Source organism: Morone saxatilis, unplaced genomic scaffold (genome assembly GCF_004916995.1).
Source record: "Morone saxatilis isolate NCDOM2014 unplaced genomic scaffold, NCSU_SB_2.0 Contig20, whole genome shotgun sequence".
NCBI classification, from domain to species: Eukaryota; Metazoa; Chordata; class Actinopteri; family Moronidae; genus Morone; species Morone saxatilis.
The window spans coordinates 1,056,602-1,064,622 of record NW_023339763.1 but is presented as its reverse complement, the minus strand read 5'-3'; the positions used below and the strand labels follow the sequence as shown (position 1 = coordinate 1,064,622).

Sequence of the window (8,021 nt, the reverse complement as noted above, 5' to 3'; positions counted from 1 at the left end):
TCTGCTGAGCCAGTGTGTCGTAGAGAGGGTGTGAGACATTGTCCAAGATAGACTGAAGCCTGGACAGCATCCTCCTCTCTGCATCACTCCTAATGATTTAAAACTGAATTAAATGTAAAGTTGTAGCCAAAAAATAACAATAACAATAAAGCTGCAAGATTAAATCATTTTATCCCCATTCAAGGGCTAAACCCGAAAAGTTAGAGCTCAGAAAGAAGTAGTAATCTGGGTAATTTCTTTACAGCGAGAAGTGGCTTTGTTTTGGCTTCATGTGCTACTGAGCAGCTTTCAGAGGAATAGGAGCGCCGCCTCCAATGCAGCTTTCTTTATATATCCATGTTTAAATTGGGAAGTAGGGATGTCATGAGAACCGACCAAGCCGATGCCAGCAGTGAACGCCTCAGCTGATGCCGATGTCATTTGGTACCACGTTGGTTTAGATCATTTCGATAGGCTACGTCTTTCGCAATCAGACTCGTCCACACGCAGCTCACCTGTTGTTGTTTATAAAACTTACTGCTGAAGAAAGTCAACAGAGACACAAACTATCCAACCCTGTTGAAAGCAGCTATGTCAAACAACTTGCATTCACTGATTGTTCTACGTTTTCATGCCATAAATGTTTTTCTCTTGCAGCTAAGGATTTCTGCAGTTTTAGGTTTAGTCACAAAAGCTTTTGTTTTCTTTTGTTTTGGATTGTCCGAATATCTCAGCAGGCTGACGTGATCCCAAAAAACTGTTGGTATTGTGGATTTTTCTACTTCCACTGTCAAATCATACATTAATATTTTGGTAGTTTGCAGATTTGACTGATTGTAACGTAGTCAGAGAGTTCAGAGTTCTTGCATTTTAAAGCAACCATTTGCTTGGTTGTTGCACTCCTGTACTTCCTGCGCAGGATGATGAAGTTTGACTGAGGCTTGTTGTTGTTTCAGAGCCCAGTGACCGGCCCTGTCGCCTCTACCACATCAGGACCTTTGGGGAGCCTGTGGAGCTAATCTGGGTGGAGGAGAAATCAACCCACACCTTCCATGGAGGCTTTGAATTCGAACAGCTCCCCCTGCTACGCCGGAGGGGGAAGCAAAGGGAGCAGAACTACAAATACACTGTAATTACTACTTTATGGATAATTAATCCCTAATAAAACGTTGGTCTTGGTTCGCATCTCCTTGAAACATTGTGAACAAATTCTTCTGTGAATTAATATGTGAGCAAAGATTGATCCGTGTTTGCTTTTGTCTTTCTGCAGATTGCAAAGCGTTTTCAGAGCTCTTGGAAATCCAGTGTAGCAGAAGCTGAATCTGTTCTCCCAGACAGACCCAAAATGGCTTCCTCCATTTCTTCGTCCATAGACGATGCCTTCCACGACAGTTCAACGCCGGAGAGAGTGAACAAGACCCATCCAACCTTTCCTTCCTCTACTTCACCCACTCTTCCTGAGACATCGCACATGACTAATGGATTGGTTTTATCCCCAGTACTTTCATCCCCAGTAACAACTCCAACAAAGCCAAGCACTTTAAGGAAATCTTCTGGCAAGAAGAAACTAAGTAAATCGTCAAAGGACTTGAATAGTAAACACTCCAAAAAGGCGTTGTGTGATAGCCCTGACCAGTCAGATAGAGACAATGGAGAGTGCCCATATTCTGACATTGACTCAGTCCCGAAGATTTTGTGTCCTAAAGCACTTGAACGTCAGTCTAAGCTTGTCCTGACTCAACCGTCTGTTACAGTTGTCAAAGAGGCAAAGAAGCAGCCAGAGATTCAGAGCGGTCTTTGGTTCAGTAAGTCAGGCAAAGACAGACGCCCTAAAACGACCAGTCCGATGCCAGACCGCACTCTCTTCAGTAAGGTGCCCTGTAAAAAAAAGAACTCATCTGTAAGTAAAAAGACGCTCGTTCCTAGTGCTTCCTCCAGTGGTGGGCACAATGACCAGTCAGGGTTGTCGGACAAGCATAAGACTCTGGTACCTCCTGAAACAATTCTGCCCCCTGAACAATCAGGACATTTGAAGTGTAAAGACACCCCGGTTGCTAATAGACCTTTTGGTACAACTGGCAGTCCTGCTGACCAGTCAGGATTGTCAGACAGACAGAAGGTCTCTGTTGAGACTGCTGTACTCTCTGACAAGTGTCAAGATTCAAAGAGACAGACAGCCAGTAATACCACTGGCACTGACCAGTCAGGTAGCTTAGATGTAAAAAAGGCCTCAGAGCCCAGTTTCAGTGACCAAACCAGGTTTTCAGAGAGAGTAAGGAGTGTCAGTCGAACTGAACATTCAGACATTACGGCTAATAAAAAGGTCTATGTGATTGACAGGATTTCTCACCAAGCTGAAGAAAAAGAAAGCAACAAGACTTCAGTTTCTAGTTCCAGTGTTAACACTACTGACTCATTATCAAGGCTAGAAAAGCAAACAAGTCTAGTCTCTAAGTATAGGCTGCCTTTTGTCAAATTAATACGCAAGGACATAAAAGGTCCCAAGGACCAACTTGCATGTACAAAAAGGAATGAAAAAGATACTAATGCAACTAAAATGTCCTCAAAACAATCAGATTGCGTGGACAGGAAGGCGAGCGTCTCCATAGATCAGGTATCGGTCATTTCTTCAGAATCCATAAAGGTCTCAGTTAAGAAGTTAAAAGCAAGATGTGGGACTGGTATTCTTCGTCTCTCATCAGAATCATCACAAGGTAAAACTATCGTTGCCTCCGATGTGGTGAGTGTGTCTGATGAGTTAGGTGGTCCAGAAGCGGAAAGGATACCAGTTTTAATTGTGCACAGTGAGAGCAATGAGACGTCCTCGAACCAATCAGACCGGTCAGAAGGTAAGACGACTTCTGCCTCAGATGTAACAAGCACGTCGTCTGAGCAGTTAGGAAGCTCGAAGCCAAAACCTACGACGGTGACTAGTACAGTAGTTAATACAACTCTGCTGCCTTCTCAACGGCATGGGAATTTAGCCTGTAAGAACCTGCCCGAAGGCCTGTCTTCTGAGAAGTCCAAGAAAGTTGTCCACAAATCAAAGCAGATTGCAGAGAAAGTGAATAAACTACTACTTGAGCAGCCCGCCCACCTCCCGGCCAGCAGCCGGCTGATGACCCGAGCCCTGAAGGCACTGCAAGAGGCGGACCAGAAGAAGCGTGAAAGAGTCCGAAAGGAGGCCGAGCAGAAAGAACTTCTAAATCCACAAAGTAAAGATGAGTCCACTTGGAATCCGGAGGCCAAACGGAATTTATGCACTAAAGTAAAATCTCATTGTAATAACAATGGCGAGTATGATCAGGACACCTTTTCTAGCTGTAGCACCTCACCTTTGATTTTCTCGGATTCAACTGACTTTGAAGCTGACGTCAAGAGCGAAGATGAAGACCTGTCAATATCCTCAACTCCACCAATGGACTTTATACCTCTTACTTCCAGGGTAAAGGCAAAGAAGGAAGATCATTCCTCTGACATATGCACCTCGTCCCCGCCTTCCTCACCATTTTCTTTTATGAATGCCTTTAAAAATGTGGAGGAGGTCTCTTTCCAGTCACTGACGAATGAGGGCAATGGTAAACCTGTCTCTTTCAAAGCAGACACAAACTACAAGTTCAGCACTTTCCTCATGATGCTAAAGGACTTGCATGACACTAGAGAGCGGGAAGGGACCCCCTTAGAACTCGAAATTGGGCCTCCAAGTGCACATGTTAAGCAGGAACCCTTAGTGATGCCTGGGGAGGCTACGCCTGCAGGCAAAGATCAACTCAATGAACATGTTAACAGTTCAAGTCCAGACAAAATCAAAATCACACACAATGAAGACAGCACAAATCAGACATCCAAGAGGCCCTACAACAGAAGGGGTGGCTTCACTGGGGTGAAAAAGAAAGCCAACCGCAAAGTGCCTTGTCGTCCTGCCAGGTCTGGACCGGGTTTCCCAGGACTGGAGTCTTTGCCATCATCAGGAGCAGATTGCCAATCAAGAGTCCAGTCCCTGTTGGGCATACAGACCTGCAGCTGGGAGAGGCAGGCAGCAGGTGGCGAAGCAGTGGTTGGAGAGGAGAAGGAGGAAGAGAGTTGGCACAGGGTGAATGAGAATCTACAGAACATGGTGCCTTTGGAGCAGAGGGGGTGTGACACTACTCTATGTCTGGAGCAGCCGAATGGCCTCGTTGCAGACTGCACTGAGTCCAACACAAGCTTGATGCGAAACGTTGGAGAAGGCGACAAGGCACCAACAGGTAAGGACTCTAGTTTAGAGTCCAAAATAGTGAAGCATAATCTGACCCAAATCCACCCGGAATTGACCCTTCCTAAGTCCCGCCCCTTTTTGCTTTGTGCTCCAATAACAGTTATAAATCAGTTGAGCAATCCTTGTCAAACCTGGTCAACTCTCCATCCTCATCGTTCCCATGTGAACCCTGGGTGATGGCTCGACCCTGCCCTATATCTGGCCATACTGAATTGGCTGATAGAACCCTTTGATTCATATCAACATTAATCTGTTCTACGACCTAAGTCTAAACCTACTACACACCAAAACCAAAAAAGAAGCCAATCAGGTATTGGTGGTTGTGACTTTTCCACTAGGAATGTTTTCACCCTGTTACTTAAGAAAATGTGCTATTCGTTGATCATTGCTAGTCCCTTTCTATAAAGACATGTCATTTAAGAAGATAGTTAAAATAAAAGGACTATGATAGCTCCGTAAAAAAGTCGAAGTCCTCGTACGCGCTGTCTGCAAACGTGACTGTCTGTCTGATCAAATCGTCACTGGGAGCTGCTGTAGACCCCTTCAGTTGCTAACCAGCAGCGGTAAGTTACAGTTAGTCTACGCAATATTCTCTCATAGTACAAAGAATTAGAACCATTTCACCCAAATCTCTGATAAACAGTGTGTGTTTATACCGCTTATTCAGTGAGCATATCCTAATAAGCTAATAAAATCTTCGGCTGTAATTGAAAGAAATTGAATTCAACGGTGAAACGTACAGGACTAATGTCTAATTGTTTGAAAAGGCTCAGTTAGTCATGCTGACGTAAGCACACTTCAATTTTGTTTCACAGGACGACAACATGAATTTGGATTTGGTTGACACGAAAAATACAAAATGCAAGTTGAAGTGATTTGGCATTTGGTTTTGGCGTATGTTGTTACAATAATAATGAAACTGCAGGTAGACAGATAAATTGTTTAAAAGGATTGAAATGAAGTTAAATTCTGTTGACGAAAGTCGTTAGTTGTTGTACAGTGATGTCGTTCCGTCTGTGGGAAAACATTGGATCATTTTCACTACCATAACTACAGGGAATTAGGAAAGAATTAGTGGTGTTTTATATATTATTATTTTTCAGACACAAACGAACTACGAACCGAGGCAAGAGATGATTGAATGGACCAAGAATTACGAACCAGATTTTCTCCACGGAGGAAAGAACAAAACAAAATGGCATCGATGTGAGAACTTGAATAGGTAAGACTTCATACCAAAGTAAGACTGTTGTTTCATTGTATAAATGTCAAGATCCATTTTGATTTTTCTGCTTGAATTACTAGTTGGAGCCTAAGTATCGCATTCAGCTTTCGCAACGCATGAATCTCCGATTGATGAATTCACTTGCTTGTTCTTGCTCAGGTTCCTCAGCAAGTCGCACCAGCCGCCGCCTATTCATCGCCATGGCGACCGACGGAGAGGGCAGACACGCTCTCTGAGTCTGCACATACGAACGCCCGATCGAACCACCCATCCTTGGCTTTACACACTGAGATACAGAGCGGCGGACTATCACCGTACCGAGGAAGTCTGCGCGTGCACACAAACGCCCTCGAACTCAATCCCAGACTTGAAATAAACTCGATCAGTCTTCAGGGATTCGCACGGTGTCTCTCATCGGGCGCACACAATAACTCCTTCTCTGCCCGAAGCTGATTGCCCTCGCTGGCGCCGAAGCTAGTGAAAAGACACGGTGAGGCTGCTTAATAGTTGAGTGAAACAAAGTTTGCATATCATGAGCCACGTGGAGGTGAATACCCTCCACTCGAAGGTCAGTTTATCGCAACGTTCTGTTTTATGTAAGGATTTATAATAAAGGGAATAGACACACTTGATATACTCTGTCTTTTCGCTTAGTATGCTTAATAAGCTTATATTACATAAGCGCTCCGCCCTAGATCATTATGAATAACGCAGTAGAACACTAGCTATACCATAAATGCCGTAAGACCTGTTGGTTCGTATTTATATGGGATCATCATGGTTTTCGTATCTGCCCTAGCGGAGATTACTAATATGAGCATAGAGACATGACTCACTGCTGGACGCTTCAAGTAGACGTTAGCGAGGAATTGCATGGTTGTGACTACTTGTAACTTGTGTTTTTTTTGTTGCTGAATTGAATCGGCAACAAAATTGATATTATAGCACTGAACAAGTACATAAGATCAGTTTTAGCGTTGGTTTATTCCCAAAATTTAGACGTCTGATGGATATTAAGAGTTTTTGTTTGATTATATATCCATATTTAGGATATATCTATAACTATGAAACATATTTGAGACACCTTCACGGCTGTGGCTATGTAGTCGACCAAAAACGCCAAACTCGTATTCGTCCGGACATCAACGCTCCCGAAATAGGTTTAAAGTGTAAGTGTTTATCATATATTATTACAAACCTTATCAAAGAGCACGTCAAAATGTAACGAATATCTTCAATCTCAACTTGACATTACACTCAGGCATTTCTTATTAAGGGTGGGTAATATATATAGATCACAAATTGTCTTGAAGTTTATATTTTTCCAATTCAATATCGATTTCATTAGAATCTCTTGAATCTGAATATTAATGTCCAATGCGGATGTAACACGCAGTCCTTGTCATAGTGATTTGCGTTGTACGGACGGTGGCCGCACTCGGAGACCAACTATGTAACAAGAAACAGTAACAGACCTCAACAACACAGGATCGTATACCGGTGGCGACATGTATATACGCGCAGCTGAAGCTATCAAGAATTAGAAACAAAGTATAAGTCGGCGATATGATTGGTGTTAGCTTGCCAGGCGGTCAGTATGAAAGAATACTGCAACAATCTACACAATTGCAACCACTTAACCGACACCCTTGGCAGATGCTTTGCAAGCCATCCTCGGCTAAACCTGTGGATATCTAAAACAGACGCATCATTACATGATCCTTTCTGCAAAGCTGCCATATCTACAATTGCCCGAGCCCAGACAATGGTGGATAACGGAGTCTGTATGGCCATGTTTCAATATGTAGGAGAGCACCTCTGCTCTGCACGATTGAGATCCGGGCAAGATGTCCGGCATGAAACGGGACGTTTTGTGGATACGAATGATCGTGATGACTTGTTAATGATATTTGAAATTGAACAAACCGGTATTTCGTTTATCGTCAGATTTTTATCCGTTTACGCTCTAATCATCCCTAATCCTTCTTATATTTTACTATTGTGTTGTGTTAGGTTCACCCCCCGACCCCCCCCTCCCTGTAGATGGTTTAATTAAACAATAGATAGCCAGCCTTATGCGGGCTTTTATCCTGGATGACGTTTTATTCGATGACGGCTTATAGACTAGATTGAGCTAGATCGCTTCACCGTACCCAGGGAAGTTCCCTATTGTGCAGCTCCAGACCAATCATGGCTGACTGCTCTGAGTGTATCCGTTCAATCAGAAATCACTGGATCAGAAAGTGGTTTATTACTTCAGGTGGCTACATACTGCCACTCAGTACAGGTATTATATAATATTCATGTTCCTACTTATATGATTGTGTTTAGTAAGTTAAGAGTCTGTATTTGAAACCATAAATTATTCATTAAAGAACAAACTAAATATTATGGTAGAACTATTGTATGAATTATGTTAAAGCTTTCTCCATTGTCAACTCAGTTAAATCGTGATCGACTTTCCGATGGTCTGTGCTGTATTCCAAGATTACTCAGAACTTATAAATTCAGGGATGCTTGAATAGACTTATTTGTTATCCGGATTCTTTTTATTGTTCT

The 8,021-nt window shown here is 43.0% G+C and overlaps 1 protein-coding gene across 1 annotated transcript in view; it reads right to left on the bottom strand.

The window, feature by feature from the left end:
- The window catches only part of nsd1b (nuclear receptor binding SET domain protein 1b), a gene marked incomplete in the record, with an annotated part of 23,106 nt that overhangs the window by 11,274 nt on the left and 3,811 nt on the right, over positions 1–8,021 (bottom strand).